This window comes from Zophobas morio, unplaced genomic scaffold (assembly GCF_036711695.1).
Source record: "Zophobas morio isolate AGI-343-1 ecotype UQ-CSIRO unplaced genomic scaffold, CSIRO_AGI_Zmor_V1 ptg000002l, whole genome shotgun sequence".
NCBI lineage: Eukaryota > Metazoa > Arthropoda > Insecta > Coleoptera > Tenebrionidae > Zophobas > Zophobas morio.
This window is the reverse complement of record NW_026972107.1, coordinates 1,455,307-1,475,304: the sequence shown is the minus strand read 5'-3', so window position 1 is coordinate 1,475,304 and position 19,998 is coordinate 1,455,307. Positions and strand designations below refer to the sequence as shown.

Below are 19,998 nucleotides of genomic sequence, written 5' to 3'. Positions count from 1 at the left end.
TTAAGAAAACAAGGCAAAATATAGACCCTACCCACCCACCCCCTCGTAATTGTAATGACTTTTTTATTCTTAGAAATTGAAGTCGCGTTTAAACTAGTAAATTTTTTATAAAAAATATGGATCTCGAAGATTGAAAAAAATCATCACAATTGAAATAGGGTGGGTGGGTGAGGCTTATACTTTGCCTTTTTTCTTAATAGAATTAATTGTTTAAACAACACTTGCAGCTAAGCTCCGCCCCCATGGCTCACGACGAATAAAACGAATCGTCACAATTGAGATAGGGAGGGTGGGCGGGGCTCCATTTTGCCTTTTAAGAAATATGTGTAGACTTATTTCGACAACAAGAAACTTTACTTTAATCAATTAGTTTTACTTTTTAATAAACTATGAAGCACTTAGACAACCAGTTATACAGATGCGTGTGGTCCTTGGGCATTTAGTAAAGTCCAAAACTGAGCGGCGGCACTTTTCCATGACCTACTGTGACCCTATAATTATGGTTGCCCGTGTTTTTTTGAATACGAATTTGTGCAAATGATTCGCTTGTTTGATGGATTTTACCGTTTCTATAGCTTTAGGACAAGAGTTGTTATTGAAACGTCGTTAGGGTGATTAAGTTGTCGCATTCCGCCGTTAGAGCGTGGCTTTAGTAGTGGAGTGCATTTAATGTTTGTGTAGAATCGATTTATGCGGCTTAATATTGGCATTAGCATTATCAGCGTGCGTTGGCGGGCACAAATGACGGAACTTTAATTTAAAATCAACATGGTCGGATTAGCGTTCCAAAAATCTAGACATTTAACTGACAAGCGTGAGAGCGGGCAAATCACCCCAATACGTTACCGGGGATATCTCTGAACCTTGTTTGATGCGGTATTTTTTCGTACGAGATTTATGGTCCATTTTGTCTTATGAAAGAGCCATAAATGCTTCCGATTTGATGACAGCTTAGTTTTATTGTGGCGTGTTCTTTACGTTTCATTCAAGCAAACTAATATTAAAACCGGGTATAGGTGGGGAGATTCTATAACCGGCTCAGTCGCTGTTAAGTCTGTGCTTATCTCTCCCCGCCTGCATTGTTGGTTGTCTATATATTACAGGTTTATCTAACCGAATTCGGCTGCAACATTTTTATTCCCGCGGATTTATACGGTTAAAGGAGTTTATCAAGCTTAAGAGGACGCGATTGTTTTGAAAGTTTTATTGCCGCTTCGAGCTCGCATGTCTAATGCATCCCGACTTGTCAGTTACAGTTTGTCATCTTAAACTGCTCCGAAAGATAATATTCAATTTTATTTCACGCTTCATTTTTCTTAATGGGGGTTTTATCGACGATTCGGATAAAAGGATTAAATTGGCGTCGTTCGAAATGCAGAGACAGCGGAGCGAGTTTTTGCCCGACCGAATATAGTTCCTTTTGTTTGGTTTAATTAATCCGGAAACTTCCGCTGCCCTAAGTAAGCATCGATCCCTAATCGCCAACTTCTGACCTGCTCACCGACTTATTGTTCGAGGCGTAATCGATTCATGGCGCGGAAAATATGAGCGTTTTCGCAAACGGCCCAAAGCTCCTCCTAATAGATGAACTTTCCCTTGTCTGCAGCTGCCCCTTTTACGGCCTCGGCGGTGCTCGAGACTGTCTCCGAAGAATCTTATTAAAAACGCCCCAAAAGGGAAAAATAATAATAAAACGGAACGTGTTGCTTAGAGGCGGGGATGTTAAAGGAGGTGTTGATGATTTCGCCTCGATCCCGAAATTCCGGATTGCTTTTTAAACGCGAAACGTAATCTAACTGGCAAAGGAATGCTTCGGCGTGGCATTTTTATTGCAGCCAATTTTACGCAAACTGATTTGAGATTTGTTTGTTTTATGCTCGCTCTTTTGCAAGCCGACGAACACGTGCCGGGGACCAAAGCTGCCGGAACGGATTGATCCGGACGGTCCTGCTAATTATTTTTTGCTTGGCGGAACGAGCTTTCTTCGGGGAGATAATTAACTTTTGTCGTCGGGGCAAAACACACCACCGAACTGATATTTGATACTTATTATACGAGGCAAACTTAGTCGTTTCGGAACACCACTACTAGAACAATCAGTTCTGTTGGTTGAAAAGTTCGACGAGATAACCCGGCGCCTCCGCCATTTCCGTCCGGGTTTTACCGGACTCATGAATACGTAATCCGACGATGACAAACACTTATACCTGTAGATTACTTAACGCAAATTAGCATTCCATAATTCTTAAGTCGTGAATAATCGATGGAGGCGGCTAATGACGAGCACAACTTCGCTCGTTAATAATTAACGGCGTTTGTCCGTAAAAATAAAATTACAGAAAACCCGTAATAACGCTCTTTATTGGCGGCAGTCATGCGATGCGCGTAAGTCGATACTTTCACACAAACATAATAAATGAATCAGAATGAATCCGAATTCGTTCGGTTTATCGGAGTTTTAGCATTGTTCCTCCGCCGGAGTTAATAGGTGATTAAAACTTGCAAAAAACTCCTTTCACATTCTGCGTATATGAGGGGCGAAAATCGTTTCGATTTGCTAAAATACGAATGTGCCCACAGCCCGGATATAAATTGTTTTAGTTTCAAACTTTAATAAACCACGGGACCGAGATATCTCCTGAGAGTAATTCCTCGATGTTGTGTCTCTTTTCGAGAGCAGCTGCGATCTCCGAGATAATGGATATTTAAAACACCAATTTACTTTTAATTCGTTTAGTTTGATTGATTCCCCTGGAATCGCGAGCTGAAGTTGTGTGATTCTTTCGACTGACCAATGTACGACAAGGCGAAATTGAAATTTATTGAAAAATCGCGCTTTTATTCGCCGGATTCGTTTCCGGGCGACGTTGGCCCGCTTCCGGGAAGTCGGTTAGTGGGATACGAAGAGCCCAAACACCTGTAATTTTTAACGAAAATCAATCACACAGCGCGGCCGATGAAATATGCAACGGAATGAAAAGGGGGAAGAGTTGAATTTCCTCATTAATATTCCGGCCTCAGACCGATAATTATTACCTATCATGTGGGAAACAGTGGAAATATTTCGTTAAAAATTTATGCTGACGGAATTTTAATTACTGTTGTGGTCGCGAACCGAAATAGAAATTACCGCGTTTAGCGCAGCTGTAAATTCGACACCGAATTATTTTAATTTTTAAGCGCCGGCTCCAAATACGCTGCGGCTGGTGTAAATTACGGGGACAGAAATAAAAATAAAAAAGATAATAATTACTTACTCGTCTTAGACAGCTGCAGTCGACCCCACGCCACCCTGAAATAAAGGTCGTTTTAATTCAGTATAAATAGTGGTGAAAAAATATTGATATATAAAAAGTAATGCTAATAAAGATTCTTGCATTTGTCCGCAACCGTGGTTTTAAAGTCCTTCGGATTTATGTTCCATAAAATAAACTTCCGTCCATCTGGTAAAAATGTAAAATACCCCGATTTGCTCGACGATTCCGCACACACCAGTACCATACATCTGCCCGGATTATTTCCAGGAGTTCGTTTTTCCTCGAGGATTTTTGAGAACACGCGTCGTCTCGCCACACAGACAAATTTCACGATCAAAGTCTCGCAAATCCTAGTTTCTTGAATCAGCGAGTTCTGACAAATGCATTACAGGGTTAAATCATTACGAGAAATTTCTCTTTGATTTCCGCTTACTTTTGTTCTGCATTCTGTGTCCATATTTGCGGCACTTGTAACATTTGACGATGAATTTATTTTTATTTTGCTCGCTTTTGATCTTGGCGCTGGATTCCTCTTGAAGTCTTTGTTGGAGTCGTCATCGCACAAAAGCTGCTTTCATTTGCACGATTTTCCACATTTTGTATAAAAAAATGGGCGAAAAATTCCATAAACCATTACTCAGTTTGATGTTTTTGACGTTCGGGCTTGATTTTTAAACTGAATGCGTTGTTTATTTGGAAAATGGGCCGAATGCATTGTATTCAAAACAAGTTTTTAATTTCCGAGCGTAAGCGATGGAAGTATTGTAATCGAGACCGTCGGCCGACTCTCTACTTTTGCGTTTTCTCGACCTTTCATGACCCCTAAAGTACGAAGAAATAGGTCTCCCGTTTCCGTATGTCCATAATTTTGTATTTATATTGTGAATATCATGTAGATGGTAAAACGCTAACCAAATTTTGTCCAATCATCCCCACCAATAATGTAATGATGTCACTTCAAACTTGCACATAGTAAATGGGTTTGAAATTGTATAAAATAAAACTTGCTAAGATAAGAGTGAAGTCTATTTTCAGAATGTAATATCTCCGTTATTAACAGACCTATGATTTTGAAATTTTAAATATATATTGTCCATAACTTTCTTTATATAACGTAATTTTGTTTATGATCATATTTTTCTTTTAATTTTAGTAAAATTTTTGCATAATGTATTTTTAAAAATCAATATCTCAATTATTAAAGGAAATTTCAGAACACGGTTTTCAACACCGTTTTCAGCTTATAAAACTCCAGAAATCATACCAGATACGCGTATATCTTCGATTTTTTTTTTGTCATAGAAGTTGCTAGCTTTTATTTTTACTATATCTCAGTCCCAACAAATAAAGTCAAAAATAGGCCTAGTACGATTTCTAAAGTTTCAAAATTTCCATAAATAACTGAAATATTGATTTTTTAAAATACGACATTTTGCAATTTAATTTTGAATCTGCTAAACTGAACACACAAATCTTGCAGATGTTTTAAAGTTATTGGAAGTATGGTAAATTGTTAATAAAAATATATCTGTTTTTTCCCTCCAAAAATTAATGCAAAATATAATTTTTTACTTTTTTTCAATTTCCATTTTACACTAAATAAACCGGGAATGGAAACTAATAGAACGTAGGCTGTTAAACAAGCGTTAATCTTTTTTTGTTATACTACGTATTTACTATAACATTTATTTCTTATTTCTGAAAAAGAAAAATGAGAGAACGGGTGGGTGGGTGGGGCTAGTACTTGCTAAGATAAGACTGATTGTGGCAAACCACATACCCTCTAAGAAAATAGAGGGTGGGAGGGCGGGCTAATATTTGTTAAGATAAGATTGATTTTCGTAAATGACATATCGTGTAAGAAAAAAAGGGTAGGTGGGCGGGACTAAAACTTGCTAACTCAGGACTGAACAATGTTAAGAGTATTCACTGGAATAAATCATTTCAGTGGTTACTCTTAATATTGTTCACTTATTTAGCAAAATCAATCTTATCTTAACAAGTCCTAGCCGGCCTTCCCATCCCTTCTTCGTTTCAGTAACTACTCTTAATTTTGTTCAGTACTATCTTACAAAATTTTAGCCCCCCCCCCCCCCACCCACCCTTTTTTTTTCTTAGAATATATGTCATGTACCAAAATCAACCTTATCTTAACAAGTACTGGCTACCCACCCCTTTTTCGTTTCAATAACCACTCGTAATATTGTTTAGTACTATCTTAGCAAATTTTAGCCCCGCCCGCCCACCCTTTTTTGTCTTGGAGAATGTCATTCACTAAAATCAATCTTATCTTAACAAGTACTAGCCTGCCTACCCACCCCTTCTTCGATTCAGTGACCACTCTTAATAATGTTCAGTACTATCTTAGCAAATTTTAGCCCCGCCCACCCACCCGTTTTTTTCTTAGAGGATATGTCATTTACTAAAATCAATCTTGTCTTAACAAGTACTAGCCTGCCTACCAACCCCTTCTTCGTTTCAGTGACTACTGTTAATATTATTCACTACTACCTTAGCAAATTTTGGCCCCGCCCACCCGCCCTTTTTTTTCTTAGAATATGCGTCATTTACCAAAATCAATCTTATCTTAACAAGTACTAGTCCGCATACCCACCCCTTCTTCGTTTCAGTGACTACTCGTAATATTGTTCAGAACTGTCTAAACAAATTTTAGCCCCCCCCACCCACCCTTTTTTTTCGTAGAATATATGTCATATACCAAAATCAACCTTATCTTAACAAATACTGGCTACCCACCCCTTTTTCGTTTCAATAACCACTCTTAATATTGTTTAGTACTATCTTAGCAAATTTTAACCCCGCCCACCCACTCGTTTTTTTCTTAGAAGATATGTCATTTATTAAAATCAATCATGTCTTAACAAGTAGTAGCCTGCCTACCTACCCCTTCTTCGTTTCAGTGACTACTCTTAATATTATTCACTACTACCTTAGCAAATTTTGGCCCCGTCCACCCACCTTGTTTTGATTAGAATATATGTCATTTACCAAGATCAATCTTATCTTAACAAGTACTAGCCTGCCTACTCTCCCCTTCTTCGTTTCAGTGATTACTCTTAATATTTTTCAGCACTATCTTTGCAAATTTTAGCCCCGCCCACCCACCCTTTTTTTCCGTAGAGGATATGTCACTTATCAAAATCAATTTTATCTTAACAAGTACTAGTACTAGTAATCGAACTAGATCAAATGAACCACTGCAATTGAGGCGGGGTGGGTGGGTGGGGTGAATTATATTTTTTTGTAAAGTGGGAATGGAAACTATGGAGGTGTTAAAAAAGCGTTTATCGTATTTTTTTGGTATGCTAATTATTTGCTATACCATTTATTTCTTATTTCTAAAGAACAAAAATGAGAGAACGGGTGGGTGGGCGGGGCAAAGTTAAATTTTTCCTACAGAATCTTTAATAAGCAAGCAATAGCCCCACCCCACCCACCCCCTTTTCATTCCAGTGATTACTCTTAATATGTTCAGTCATTTAGCAAAATCAAACTTATTTTTACAAATACTAGCTCCGCCCACCCGCCCTCTATTTTTTTAGAGGGTATGTCGTTTGCCACAATCAGTTTTACCTCAGCAAGTACTAGCCCTTGCCACCCACTTCTTAGAAAGTATGTCATTTACCAAAATCAATCTTATGTTAACAAGTATTACTTTTTCTAGTTTTATGAACAAGCAGTAGCCACACCCCACTCTTCTTCGTTCCACTACTCTTAATATTGTTCAGTCCTATCTCAGCAAGTTTTTTACCAAAATCAATCTTATCTTAACAAGTGCTAGCCTGTCCCACCCACTCTTTAATTTCTTAGAAGATATATGAGATAACGAAATTACGAATTTTCAGTGAAATTTTCAATAAAAAAAATTATTTTCATAATTTTTTATGTTATTTTGTAGAGTGAGAATGGGAACTAATATAACGAAGACTGTTAAAATATGAAAAAAATTAACTAATCGTTATATAGTGAACCAAGACCTATAAGGTTATATGGCCATCATAAAAGTAGTTGACCGCAAATAAATACCCCCTTTGTGTGGTTCGCACTAAGCTTACCGGTTGGCAATAAATCATCTTCTAAACATTTCTTGCTCATATTTAACAGGGCCGACTTTCAAAGCGAGTGATTATTTCGGAACCCTCAGCGGCTGCAGGTAGTAAAGAAATAGTGGAGTGGTGGATTTTCATATTTAGTGAAAGCCGCCCCTGAACGAAACCACACGAGCCGGTCGAGCTGCAGTGGACACGTTATTTACGACCCTAAAACCTTTTCAATTGTAAACAACTTAACTTCGACACAATGGGATGATTTTATGATGGCCATATAACCTTATAACTCTTGGTTCACTATACTATGTGTTATAAGATTTATTTCTTATTTCAGAAGAACAAAAGAGAGAAGGGGTGGGTGGGCGGGGCTAAGTTTAATTTTTCCAACAGAATCTTTTCTAAGCAAGCAATAGCCCCGCCCACCGACCCTGTTTTCATCCCAGTGGCTACTCTTAATATTACTCAGTCATTTAGCAAAATCAATCTTATCATAACAAGTATCAGCTTTTTTCTAGTTTTATGAACAAGCAATAGCTACTTCTACCCACCCCTTCTTTGTTCCAGTGACTACTATTAATATTGTCAGTTCTACCTTAGCAAGTTTTAGCCCCACCCACCCACCCGTTTTTTTTTTTTCTTAAAGGATATCTCATTTACCAAAATCAATCTTATCTTAACAAGTACTAGTCCGCATACCCACCCCTTCTTCGTTTCAGTGACTACTCGTAATATTGTTCAGAACTGTCTAAACAAATTTTAGCCCCCCCCCACCCACCCTTTTTTTTTTCTTAGAATATATGTCATATTCCAAAATCAACCTTATCTAGGGCGGGGCTAAGTATAACTTTTGTTCAGTCCTATCTTAGCAAGCTCTAGCCCCCCCCCACCCGCCCTCTATTTTCTTAGAGGGTATGTCGTTTGCCACAATAAGTCTTATCTTGGCAAGTACTAGCCCCTCCCGCCCACTCTTTATTGTCATAAAAGATATATGATTTACCAAAATCAACGAATTTTGAGTAAAATTTTCAATAAAAAAAATTTTCATTATTTTTTATGTTATTTTGTAGAGTGAAAATGGGAACTAATAGAACGAGGACTGGTAAAAAATGAAAAAAAAAACTAATCGTTATACTTTGTCCTATAAGATTTATTTCTTATTTCAGAAGAACAAAAGAGAGAAGGGGTGGGTGGGCACGACCAAATTTAATTTTTTCTGTTACTCTTAATATTGTTCAGTCATTTAGCAAAATCAATCTTATCTTAACAAGTATTAGCTTTCTTCTAGTTTTATGTACTACCAGTAGCCACGCCTACCCCCCTTCTTCGTCCCAGTGACTACTCTTAATATTGTTCAGTCCTATATAAGCAAATTTTATCCCCGCCCACCCACCCGTTTTTTTCTTGGAGGATATCTCATTTACCAAAATCAATCTTATCTTAACAAGTATTAGCCCGCCCACCCGCCCTCTATTTTCTTAGAGGGTATGTCGTCTGCCACAGTCAGTCTTATCTTAGCAAGTACCAGCTCCACCCAGCCACTCTTTATTTTCTTAGAGGGCATACCATTTACTAAAATCAATCTTATCTTACAAGGTACTATCCCCTCCCACACACGGTATTTTCATTGTAACGAATTTATCTCTCTTCGCTTGAGATCCACCTCTCATTCAAACTTGATCAAATGAATAACTGAAATGGAGGCGGGGTGGGTGGGGGGGGTATATTATATGTTGTTTTGTAAAGTGTGAAATGGAACTAATAAAACGTAAGCTGTTAAAAAAAGCGTGAATAATTTTTTCTGTGAAGTGGTATCACTTATTTTCTATAACATTTATTTCTTATTTCTAAAGAAGAATAATGAGAGAACGGTTGGGAGGGCGGGGCTAAGTATAACTTTTGTTCAGTCCTATCTTAGCAAGCTCTAGCCCCGCCCACCCGCCCTCTATTTTCTTAGAGGGTAAGTCGTTTGCCACAATCAGTCTTATCTTGGCAAGTACTAGCCTGTCCCCCACTCTTTATTGTCTTAGAAGGTTATGATTTACCAAATTCAACCAACTTTGAGTAAAATTTTCTATAAAAAAATTATTTTCATTATTTTTTATGTTATTTTGTGGAGTGAGAATGGGAAATATTAGAACGAAGACTGTTAAAAAATGAAAAAAAGTAGCTAATCGTTTACTATGTGCTATAAGATTTATTTCTTATCTCAGAAGAACAAAAGAGAGAAGGGGTGGGTGAACGGGACCAAGTTTAATTTTTTCCTACAGAATCTTTTATAAAAAAAACAACCCCGCCCACTCACCTCCTCTCATGACTCGACTACTCTTAATATTGTTTAGTCCAGTCTTAGCAAGTTTTAGCCCCGCCCACCCGCCCTCTATTTTCTTACAGAGTATGTAGTCTGCCACAGTCAGTCTTATCTTGGCAAGTACTAGCTCCGCCCAGCCACTCTTTATTTTGTTAGAAGATATATTATTTACCAAAATCAATATTATCTTAGCAGGTACTAGCCCCGCCCACACACGGACTAGATCAAATTAATCAGTGATACGGAGGCGGGGTGGGTGGGCGTTTTGAATTACATGTTCTTTTGTAGAGTGGGAATGGGAACTAATACAAAGTAAGTTGTTAAAAAGCGTTGATCGTTTGTTTTTTTTGTTATACTATTTGCTATAACATTTATTTCTTGTTTCTAAAGAAAAATGAGAGAACGGGTGGGTGGGCGGGGCTAAGTTTAACTTTTTCCTAACGAATCTTTTATAAGCAAGCAATAGCCCCGCCCATCCACCCCCTTTTCATTCCAGTGATTACTCTTACTATTGTTCATTTAGCAAGATCAATCTTATTTTTAACAAATTCTAGCTCCGCCCACCCAATCTAAGTTCATGTACGTGTCCTTGCAAAAATTTCATTGTGTGAGGGAAGTTCTGTCGAAACAGCTTTCGACAACTTTTTTTAATAGGGTTCTTTTAAACGCGATTTTTTGGAAATTTCGCCAGTTTGCGGTAAACAACGTTCCAACCGGTTCCGAAATGAACGAGTTGACTGAAACATCAAAGAAAAAATTAATTAATTTGCTAATAATCCATACCGCTGGAATTCCTCTGTTATGGTTTTTTGATTTAATTTCCACGGAATTGACTTATAAACAAAAATGGGGTTGGCGAGTTCGTCGAAAACTGGGTATTACGTCCAAAGTTAATTATCAAATTTAACATCACATTAATTTTTTCTAATGAAAGCCGGCCTTAATTAATGATACGAAAAAATAAAAACATTTCCAACGTGTTTGTTTTTGCCAAGAACAAACAAAAGTGGTCGTTATTACCGCGATTCCGAATACATTCGCGTCCTTTTCATTATGTGCAATTTCCAGAGTCAACTAAATTTGGACGGGAGTCGATTAGGTTAGTATATTTAAGGATTACGTTGTTTTGAAATTTTCATAGTCAATTATTGTCGTATGATGGAATCGGCTGTAACAATAAATTATTCATTAGTAAACAATAGCTATTATTGTCATAAATCAAATTATTTGGAGCTCGCTTTCATGAATTATTTATTAAACCGAAACATTATTTTAGAAACAACTAAGCATTAAAAACGGTCTCTTTTTTGTGCGGGATTGTAATTTCCAGAGTGTAGTTTTAATTTCGCTTTATTATGTTTTTGTTGATAAAATTTTGTTACGGCGCACTGAAATTTAGCGCAAATTTTGCTCGAGCTTATTTTCGTAGATGTGACCGAAAATTAAGCGAAAACTCCACCCGACCGAAGCCCTCACTTTCAATTGCAATATTTTTTCCCTCCCGGCGATTCGTCTCAATTCCGCATTCCGCGAAAGTCCCATCCACACTACATCAATCCAATTGTGTATCTGCAGCATAGATGCATGAATTCGTAATGCGCAAATTGTATTTGTCCTCCTCTCACCGGCGATATCGGCGGAATCGAGAATACAAGAGAGGAAAACCTAAGAGCACAAACGTATCTCCGCAGGGTCTCCGTGGAGGCTAATGTAAATTAACCCCTCTCAGACCACTCGGAGCGGGCCTTTTTAAGTACCGGCGAGCCACTGACGTTAACGAAGTACATTAGAGCAGACGCTTAACGTTACCGAGAGGATCAACTAACAGGACAACGCCGCTTGTTCGCCTTCCCTTGCTCCTTTTTCACCGGAATTCGGCCACTCTAACTGTTCCCGAGATTGGATTTTTGAATGCTCGCTTATTTTTATTACGCATTACAGAAATTCTGCCCGCGCGCGGAATTAAAATAATTTTTCAAGTATTGTCCCCTGTATGTGGCGAAAAAACGGAATTTCTCCCCCGGGAACCTTCACCTTCCGCTCTAATTTATTTCTTCGCGTTGCAGTGTTTCGCGTTCGGGGATACGACGGAATTTATTGGGAAAAATTAATTCACCCGAACGACGTTTCCTGTTTCAGATAAGCTTCGAGTTTCACAAAAAAGGCAATTCGTCACACTAAAACTAGTCTGTTCTCATAAAATTATGAAAATTTTGACCGTTCATAGAAAAATATACAATGAAATCGAAAATTTTTAGGTAAATATTGTACTTATATTGCTCTGAGAAAGTCTTGCCAGGCTAGGCCAGGTTAAGTCAGGTCAGGTCAAATCAAATCAGGTCAGATCAGGTCAAGTCGGGTCAGAGTAATTCAAATTAGGTCAGACCAAATCAAGTCACGTCAACTTCAAATCAGGTTAAATCAATTCAAATCAGGTGATTTCGAGTCAGTTCAAATCAGGCTAGGCTAAATCAGTTCAGGTTAAGCCAAATCAAGTCAAGTCAGTTTCAAGTCAGGCTAAGTCAGGTCAGCTCACTTCAAGTCAGACTAGAGGTGATTCATAAATTACGTCACGTAGATTTTGTGGTTTTTGTCACGTGATCCCCTTGCCTCTGTTGTGACGTCATATATTATTCAACTTTTATTTTATAGAGTGAGTCACTAAGCGCACGGTCCTCGATATATATCTAATTATTATTAGAGATAGGACAAAGTGTTCTATTTTTAAGGTGTAACACACAACTTCGGTTTTTTAAATGAAACACCCTATATGTCTCTGCATGTTTTGTTTGAACTTTTCTTGCCTTTACAACCACAGTTTATTTCGTAATTCTGATGCAACGTTGCCACGTTATTCCCATTTTTTTGAATTTTTTTGGCAAAATAATGATTCACAAGAAAAATCGCAATAGGCTTCTTTTTTTAATTTACAGAGTGTTTATAAAAAAATTTAAAACTTTACAATTTCCAAATATCGATTTTTCAGTTTACTTTTTTTAATGGATTCATTATTATTGTATCTTACTCTAATTTTTGTCCTCATTCTTCTAATGTGGCGATGTGTCCCTTAAAAAAATAAAAAATCCCAGGAAATATCAACTTTGAATATACAAAATATCGGCAAAAAAAGAGAATAAAAATAAAATAAAATAAAATGTAGCAATCAAATATAGTGTGCTCTATTTGAAAAAACTGTAATATCTATATTTGAAAACTATAGTAATTAAGACTTTTTTATAAACACTCTGTATATGAAAATTTAATCTCATTTATACCACAACAAAGAACCTTTCAAATCCTCAGAACATCATAAACCTCAAATCCTCAAAACATCATAATCCTCATATCTTCAGAACACCATAATCCTTACATCCTCAAAATACCATGATCCTCAAATCCTTAGAACACCATCATTCTCAAATCCTCAAAACACCATAATCCTCATATCTTTGAGAACACCATAATCCTCAAATCCTCAAAACACCATTATCCTCAAATCCTCAGAACACCATAATCCTCAAAACCTCAAAACACCATAATCCTCACATCCTCAAAATACCATGATCCTCAAATCCTTAGAACACCATCATCCTCAAATCCTCAAAACACCATAATCCTCTTATCTTTGAGAACACCATAATCCTCAAATCCCCAAAACACCATAATCCTCATATTTTGAAAACACCATAATCCCCAAATCCCCACAACACTATAATCCTCGTATTTTCAAAACACCATAATCTTCAAATCCTCAAAACACCATAATACTCATACCTTCGAAACACCATGATCCTCAAATCCTCAGAACACCAGGATCCTCAAATCTTCAGAACACCATAACCTTCAAATCCTCAGAGCACCATAATCCTCATATATTCCGAACACCATACTCCTCAAATCCTCAAAATACCATGATCCTCAAATCCACAGAACACCAGAATCCTCAAATCCTCAGAACACCATAATCCTGAAATTCTCAGAACACCAGAATCCTCAACTCCTCAGGACACCATAATCCCCAAATCCTCAGAATACCATTATCCTCAAATCCTCAAAATAATCCCCAAATCCTCAAAACAGCATAATCCTCAAAGCACTAGAATCCTCAAATCGTCAAATCTTCAGAACACCATAATCTTCAAATCCTCAGAGCACCAAATCCTCATATCTTCAGAACACCATACTCCTCAGATCCTCAAAACACCATGATCCTCACCAAAAGATCGAGAAATCGAAAAACCGAAAATATAAAGGCAAAAGATCGAAAAGTTGAAAAATCAAGAAATAGAAAATTTCCCAAAATTGAAATGTTGAAAAGATGTGAAATGGAAAATTTGAAAAATCGAGAAATCGAAATACTTTAAACATTGAAAAACGGAGAAGTCGACAAATGGAGAATTCGAAAAATCGAATAATTGAAATATTAAAAAATTAAAAACCAAAATCGAAAAATTGAAAAATCGAAAAAATGCAAAATTTAAACAACAAAATTGAAAAATTGAAAAATGGAAACATCGAAATCTGGATAAATCGAGAAATGGAGAAATTGATAAAATTGAAAACAAAAAATGAAAAATGTAAAACTTAAAAAATGAAAAATTGTAAAATCAAAAAAGGAAAAATCGAGAAATCCAAAAATCTGAATTTTAAAAAATCTAAAAATTTAAATAACAGAAAATTAAAGAACGGACAAATCGAAAAATTGATCAAGCGATAAATCGAAAATTTGAAAAATCAAAAAATCAAAAATTCGTAAATCTAGATTCGAAATATGAAATAGTCAAAAATCGAAATACATGGAAAAAATGAGTTATCGGAAGCCAAAAAATTGAACATTCTAAAATCGATAAGTCAAAAACTGGAAAAAATTGAGAAATCGAAATTAAAGCAATTCGAGTATCAAAAAATCGAAAATTCGAAATTTTGAAAATTGAATATTTGATAAATCGAAAGGTCGAAAAAAAAACAAGGAAACAAAACATCGGAAAATTGAAAAATTGTAACATCCAGAAATCGAAACACCAAAAGATCGAGAAATCGAAAAACCGAAAATATAAAGGTAAAAGATCGAAAACTTGAAAAATCAAGAAACAGAAAATTTCCCAAAATTGTAGTGTTGAAAAGATGTGAAATGGAAAATTTGAAAAATCGAGAAATCGAAATACTTTTAACATTGAAAAACCGAGAAGTCGAGAAATGGACAATTCGAAAAATCGAATAATTGAAATATTAAAAAATTTAAAAACAAAACTGAAAAATTGAAAAATCGAAAAAATCCAAAATTTAAAAAACAAAATTGAAAAATTGAAAAATAAAAACATCTAAATCTGGATAAATCGAGAAATGGAGAAATTGATAAAATTGAAAACAAAATGAAAAAAGTAAAATTTAAAAAATGAAAAATTGAAAAATCAAAAAAGGAGAAATCGAGAAATCCAAAAAATAGAATTTTTAAAATATCAGAAAATTAAAAAACGGACAAATCGAAAAATTGATCGAGCGATAAATCGAAAATTTGAAGAATCAAAAAATCAAAAATTCGTAAATCTAGATTCGAAATATGAAATAGTCAAAAATCGAAATACATGGAAAAAATGAGTTATCGGAAAGCCAAAAAATTGAACATTCTAAAATCGATAAGTCAAAAACTGGAAAAAATTGAGAAATCGGAATCAAAGCAATTCGAGTATCAAAAAATCGAAAATTCGAAATTTTGAAAATTGAATATTTGATAAATCTAAAGGTCGAAAAAAACCGAGGAAACAAATCATGGGAAAATTGAGAAAATGAAACATCCAGAAATCGAAACACCAAAAGATCGAGAATTCGAAAAACCGAAAATATAAAGGTAAAAGATCGAAAAGTTGAAAAATCCAGAAACAGAAAATTTCCCAAAATTGTAGTGTTGAAAAGATGTGAAATGGAAAATTTGAAAAATCGAGAAATCGAAATACTTTTAACATTGAAAAACCGAGAAGTCGAGAAATGGACAATTCGAAAAATCGAAAAATTGAAATATTAAAAAATTAAAAAACAAAATCGAAAAAATGCAAAATTTAAACAACAAAATTGGAAAATTGAAAAATGGAAACATCGAAATCTGGATAAATCGAGAAATGGAGAAATTGACAAAATTGAAAACAAAAAATGAAAAATGTAAAATTTAAAAAATGAAAAATTGAAAAATCAAAAAAGGTGAAATCGAGAAATCCAAAAATTTTAATTTTAAAAAATCGAAAAATTAAAATATCAGAAAATTAAAGAACGGAAAAATCGAAAAATTCTAATACTTAAATATCGAAAAATTGATCAAGCGATAAATCGAAAATTTGAAAAATCGAAAAATCAAAAATTCGAAAATCTAGATTCGAAAGATCAAAAAGTCAAAAATCGAAATACATGAAAAAAATTGATTATCAAAAGCCAAAAAATTGAACATTCTAAAATCGAAAAGTCAAAAACTGGAAAAAATCGAAAATTCGAAATTTTGAAAATTGAATATTTGATAAATCGAAAGGTCGAAAAAAAAAAACAAGAAAACAAAACATCGGAAAATTGAAAAATTGTAACATCCAGAAATCGAAACACCAAAAGATCGATAAATCGAAAAACCGAAAATATAAAGGTAAAAGATCGAAAACTTGAAAAGTCCAGAAATAGAAAATTTCCCAAAATGAAAGTGTTGAAAAGATGTGAAATGGAAAATTTGAAAAATCGAAAAATCGAAAAAGTGCAAAATTTAAAAAACAAAATTGAAAAATTGAAAAATGAAAACATCCAAATCTGGATAAATCGAGAAATGGAGAAATTGATAAAATTGAAAATAAAAAATGAGAAATGTAAAATTTAAAAAATGAAAAATTGAAAAATTAAAAAAGGAGAAATCGAGAAATCCAAAAATTTGAATTTTAAGAAATCAGAAAATTAAAGAACGGAAAAATCGAAAAATTCTAACGCTGAAATATCGAAAAATTGATCACGCGATAAATCGAGAATTTGAAAAATCGAAACATCAAAAATTCGAAAATCTAGATTCGAAAAATGAAAAAGTCAAAAATCGAAATACATGGAAAAAATGAATTATCGAGAGCCAAAAAATTGAACATTCTAAAATCGATAAGTCAAAAACTCGAAAAAAATGAGAAATCGAAATTAAAGCAATTCGAGTATCAAAAAATCGAAAATTCGAAATTTTCAAAATTGAATATTTGATAAATCGAAAGGTCGAAAAAAAAACAAGCAAACAAAACATCGGAAAATTGAAAAATTGTAACATCCAGAAATCGAAACACCAAAAGATCGAGAAGTCGACAAACCGAAAATCTAAAGTTAAAAGATCGAAAAATTGAAAAGTCCAGAAATGGAAAATTTCCCAAAATTGAAAAATTGATGTATTAAAAAATTAAAAAACAAAATTGAAAAATTGAAAAATCGAAAAAATGCAAAATTTAGAAAACAGAAAATTGAAAAATTGAAATATTGATTATTCGAAACATGAAAATATCGAAAAATCAAGAAGTCGAGAAGTCGAAAAAGAAAACGAAATAGCCCAACATCGAAAAATTAAATTTCGAAAAATTAAAAAACTTCTAAAAAAAATGGAAACATCGAAAACCTGAAAAACCGAAAAATGGAAACATCGAAATCTGGATAAATCGAGAAATCGAAAAATTAATAAAACTGAAAATAGAAAATGAAAAATATAAAATTTAAAAAATGAAAAATTGAGAAATCGGCAAATCGAAAAATTTGAATTTCAAAAAATCGATAAATTAAAATATCAGAAAATTAAAGAACCGTAAAATCGAAAAATCCTAATCTCAGATATCGAAAATTCAAAAATTCGAAAATCGAGATTCGAAAAATGAAAAAGTCAAGAATTGAAATAAATAGCAAAATGAATTATCGAAAGACAAAAAATTGAAAATTCTAAAATCGATAAGTCAAAAACTGGAAAAAATTGAGAAATCGAAATTAAAGCAATTGGAGTATCGAAAAATCGAAAATTCGAAATTTTGAAAATTGAATATTTGATAAATCGAAGGTTGGAAGAAAACGAGGAAACAAAACATCCTGAAATTGAAACACCAAAACATCTTAAATCTAAACTTAACAGATCGAAATTAAAAACCCAAAAATGGAAAAATTCCCAAAGTTGAAGTGTTGAAAAGATGTGAAATCAATTTGAGAAATCGAGAAATCGAAATACTTTAAACATTGAAAAACCGAGAAGTCGAGAAATGGAAAATTCGAAAAATCCAAAAATTGAAATACAAAATACTTAATTAAAAAATCACTAAATAGAAAAATTGAAAAATGTGAAATTTAAAAAACGGAAAACTTGAATTTAAAAAAAAAAACGGAAAACCGGAAACTGGAAACATCAAAATCTGGATAAATCGAGAAATCGAAAAACTGATAAAATAGCTCAAATATCAAAAGATTGATCAAGTGACAAATCGAAAATTTGAATCATGGAATAATTAAAAAATTGAGAAATCCAAGTCGAAAAATCAAAAACAAGAAAAATCGAAAAACTGAAGACCTGAAATTCGGAAAATCGAAAAATTTAGAAATCGAAAAATGGGAAAATCAAAATATCGAAAAATCTAAAAGGCGAAAAGTCGAGAATTCGAAAAACCGAGAAATCGAAAAATCGAAAACTTAGATCCGCCAAAAACTGAAATAGTAAAAAATCAAAAAATTTAAAACTTGAAAAATTGAAGAATCAAAAAATTTGAAAATCGAAAAATTTAAAATGCTTAGAACTAAAATATCGGAAAATAGTGAAATCAAAATATAAAAGAATCTAAAAATCGAAAATTTGAAAAATCTGGAAATTGAGGAATCGAAAAATTGGGAAAAAAGTACACTTTCAATTTTTTTTCCAAAAATCTCGATGTATAGGATAAAAATTCAACACAGACTGATGTTACTTTTTAACATTTAAGTAAACATTTATTTTACAAAATTATAAGGTGATATCAATTCTTGGGAGGGGGGGGGAGGTTGTGGTGGGGCTTCATGTTGTTTCAGAGCATTCACTTTTGCAGTTTTAATGTTAAATTGGAAATTGTTGTAAAATTTCCATTTTTTCTAAAAATCTGGATGTCCAGAGTAAAAACTCAACGCGGATTCGTAAATCACAATTATTATAGTAAATTTTAGAGATGACGTCATTTTATTGTTGGTGGGGATGTTGAGGCAAATTTTAGTTAGGGTTTTACCACGTAAACGGTAATCCAAATGCACATTAAGTTTGACGATCGATCTAGTAGTTTCGACGATTATCTATCTAATAAAATTCGGTCAGACGGCAGACAGACAGACAGACGGAAACGGTTTAAGACGATTCTGCAAGGCCGCATCCCGGCTCTTATTTAGGTATTTATTCAGGTAAATCTCGTTTAGTCGTGAATTAAAACACTTTTTGGTTTATTGCAAAAAGCTTGGATCCCTCGGGCTCCGCCCTGGGTCCTAATTTATTCGTCGGCGCTGCAGCGTTTCGCGTTTTTTGGCGAACTTATTAACTTATGTAGAAATTAATTGGGCGAGTCTATTTATTAACTTTGCATTTTCGGTCTAATTAAATTTATTCGAGAGGAGAATGTTATCGGAATTAATTAACTTCACGTACAATTAAATATTCAACGTAGCAATAACAATTCATTAAAGAACCAAAACAATGGAGCGCCAAAAAACAGCTCCGCACGCAACCAATAGTGAAATTAGGCAACACATTATTCTCGAGGGGGGTTCAAGAAACTCCACTCTTTCATTGCGCTGTCAACGATATAATAAAATCCCCGGCCGCCAACGGCACCCATAAATATGGTAATGCCATGTAGCTGCAATCTGTGCGGGAAGAGAGAAATGTCAAATTCAATTAACACAACAGGACAGAATTAAACGGACAAACAACACGATGGAGGTTTTACTTTTTTATTTTGTGGAACTCGACGAAATATATTATTCAATGGATTGTTTTTCGGGCTGGCCGCGGTTGTTTACAGATGCTTTTTATCACGAAAATTCAATTTTACGGAAAGTAGTTAATTTTTTCGGGCACCGAGCAAAAACCCAGATAAATACACAGGGGATCGGGGAGGCTGCAGTCGATAACGACTGCGATGTTAGAGCACAATGAGGGCTCATTACGAGCCGCATAAATGTTTGCTATCTATGGGAGTGCGCCGGCTTTGCTCAGTAGAAGCTCGTTTTTTGGAAACAGAGCAACTTTAGCTGTTTTCTCTCCGTCTTCCAAGCCCTTCCTATAAAATTTAATGTTACGAAAATTATCCTCTGTTTGCTTATAAAATTATTTTGTTTTCCTGACTGGTTAAGAAAGCGGTAGACAAACAAA

The 19,998-nt window shown here is 34.5% G+C and overlaps 1 protein-coding gene across 1 annotated transcript in view; it reads right to left on the bottom strand.

The window, feature by feature from the left end:
- LOC135123902 (connectin-like) overlaps positions 1 to 19,998 on the bottom strand; it is a 435,940-nt gene that overhangs the window by 321,162 nt on the left and 94,780 nt on the right. Inside the window, exon 2 of the mRNA XM_064048766.1 lies at positions 3,258 to 3,292. The gene's annotated coding sequence lies outside the window, so the exon portion shown is untranslated. The remainder of the gene's footprint in view (positions 1 to 3,257; positions 3,293 to 19,998) is intronic.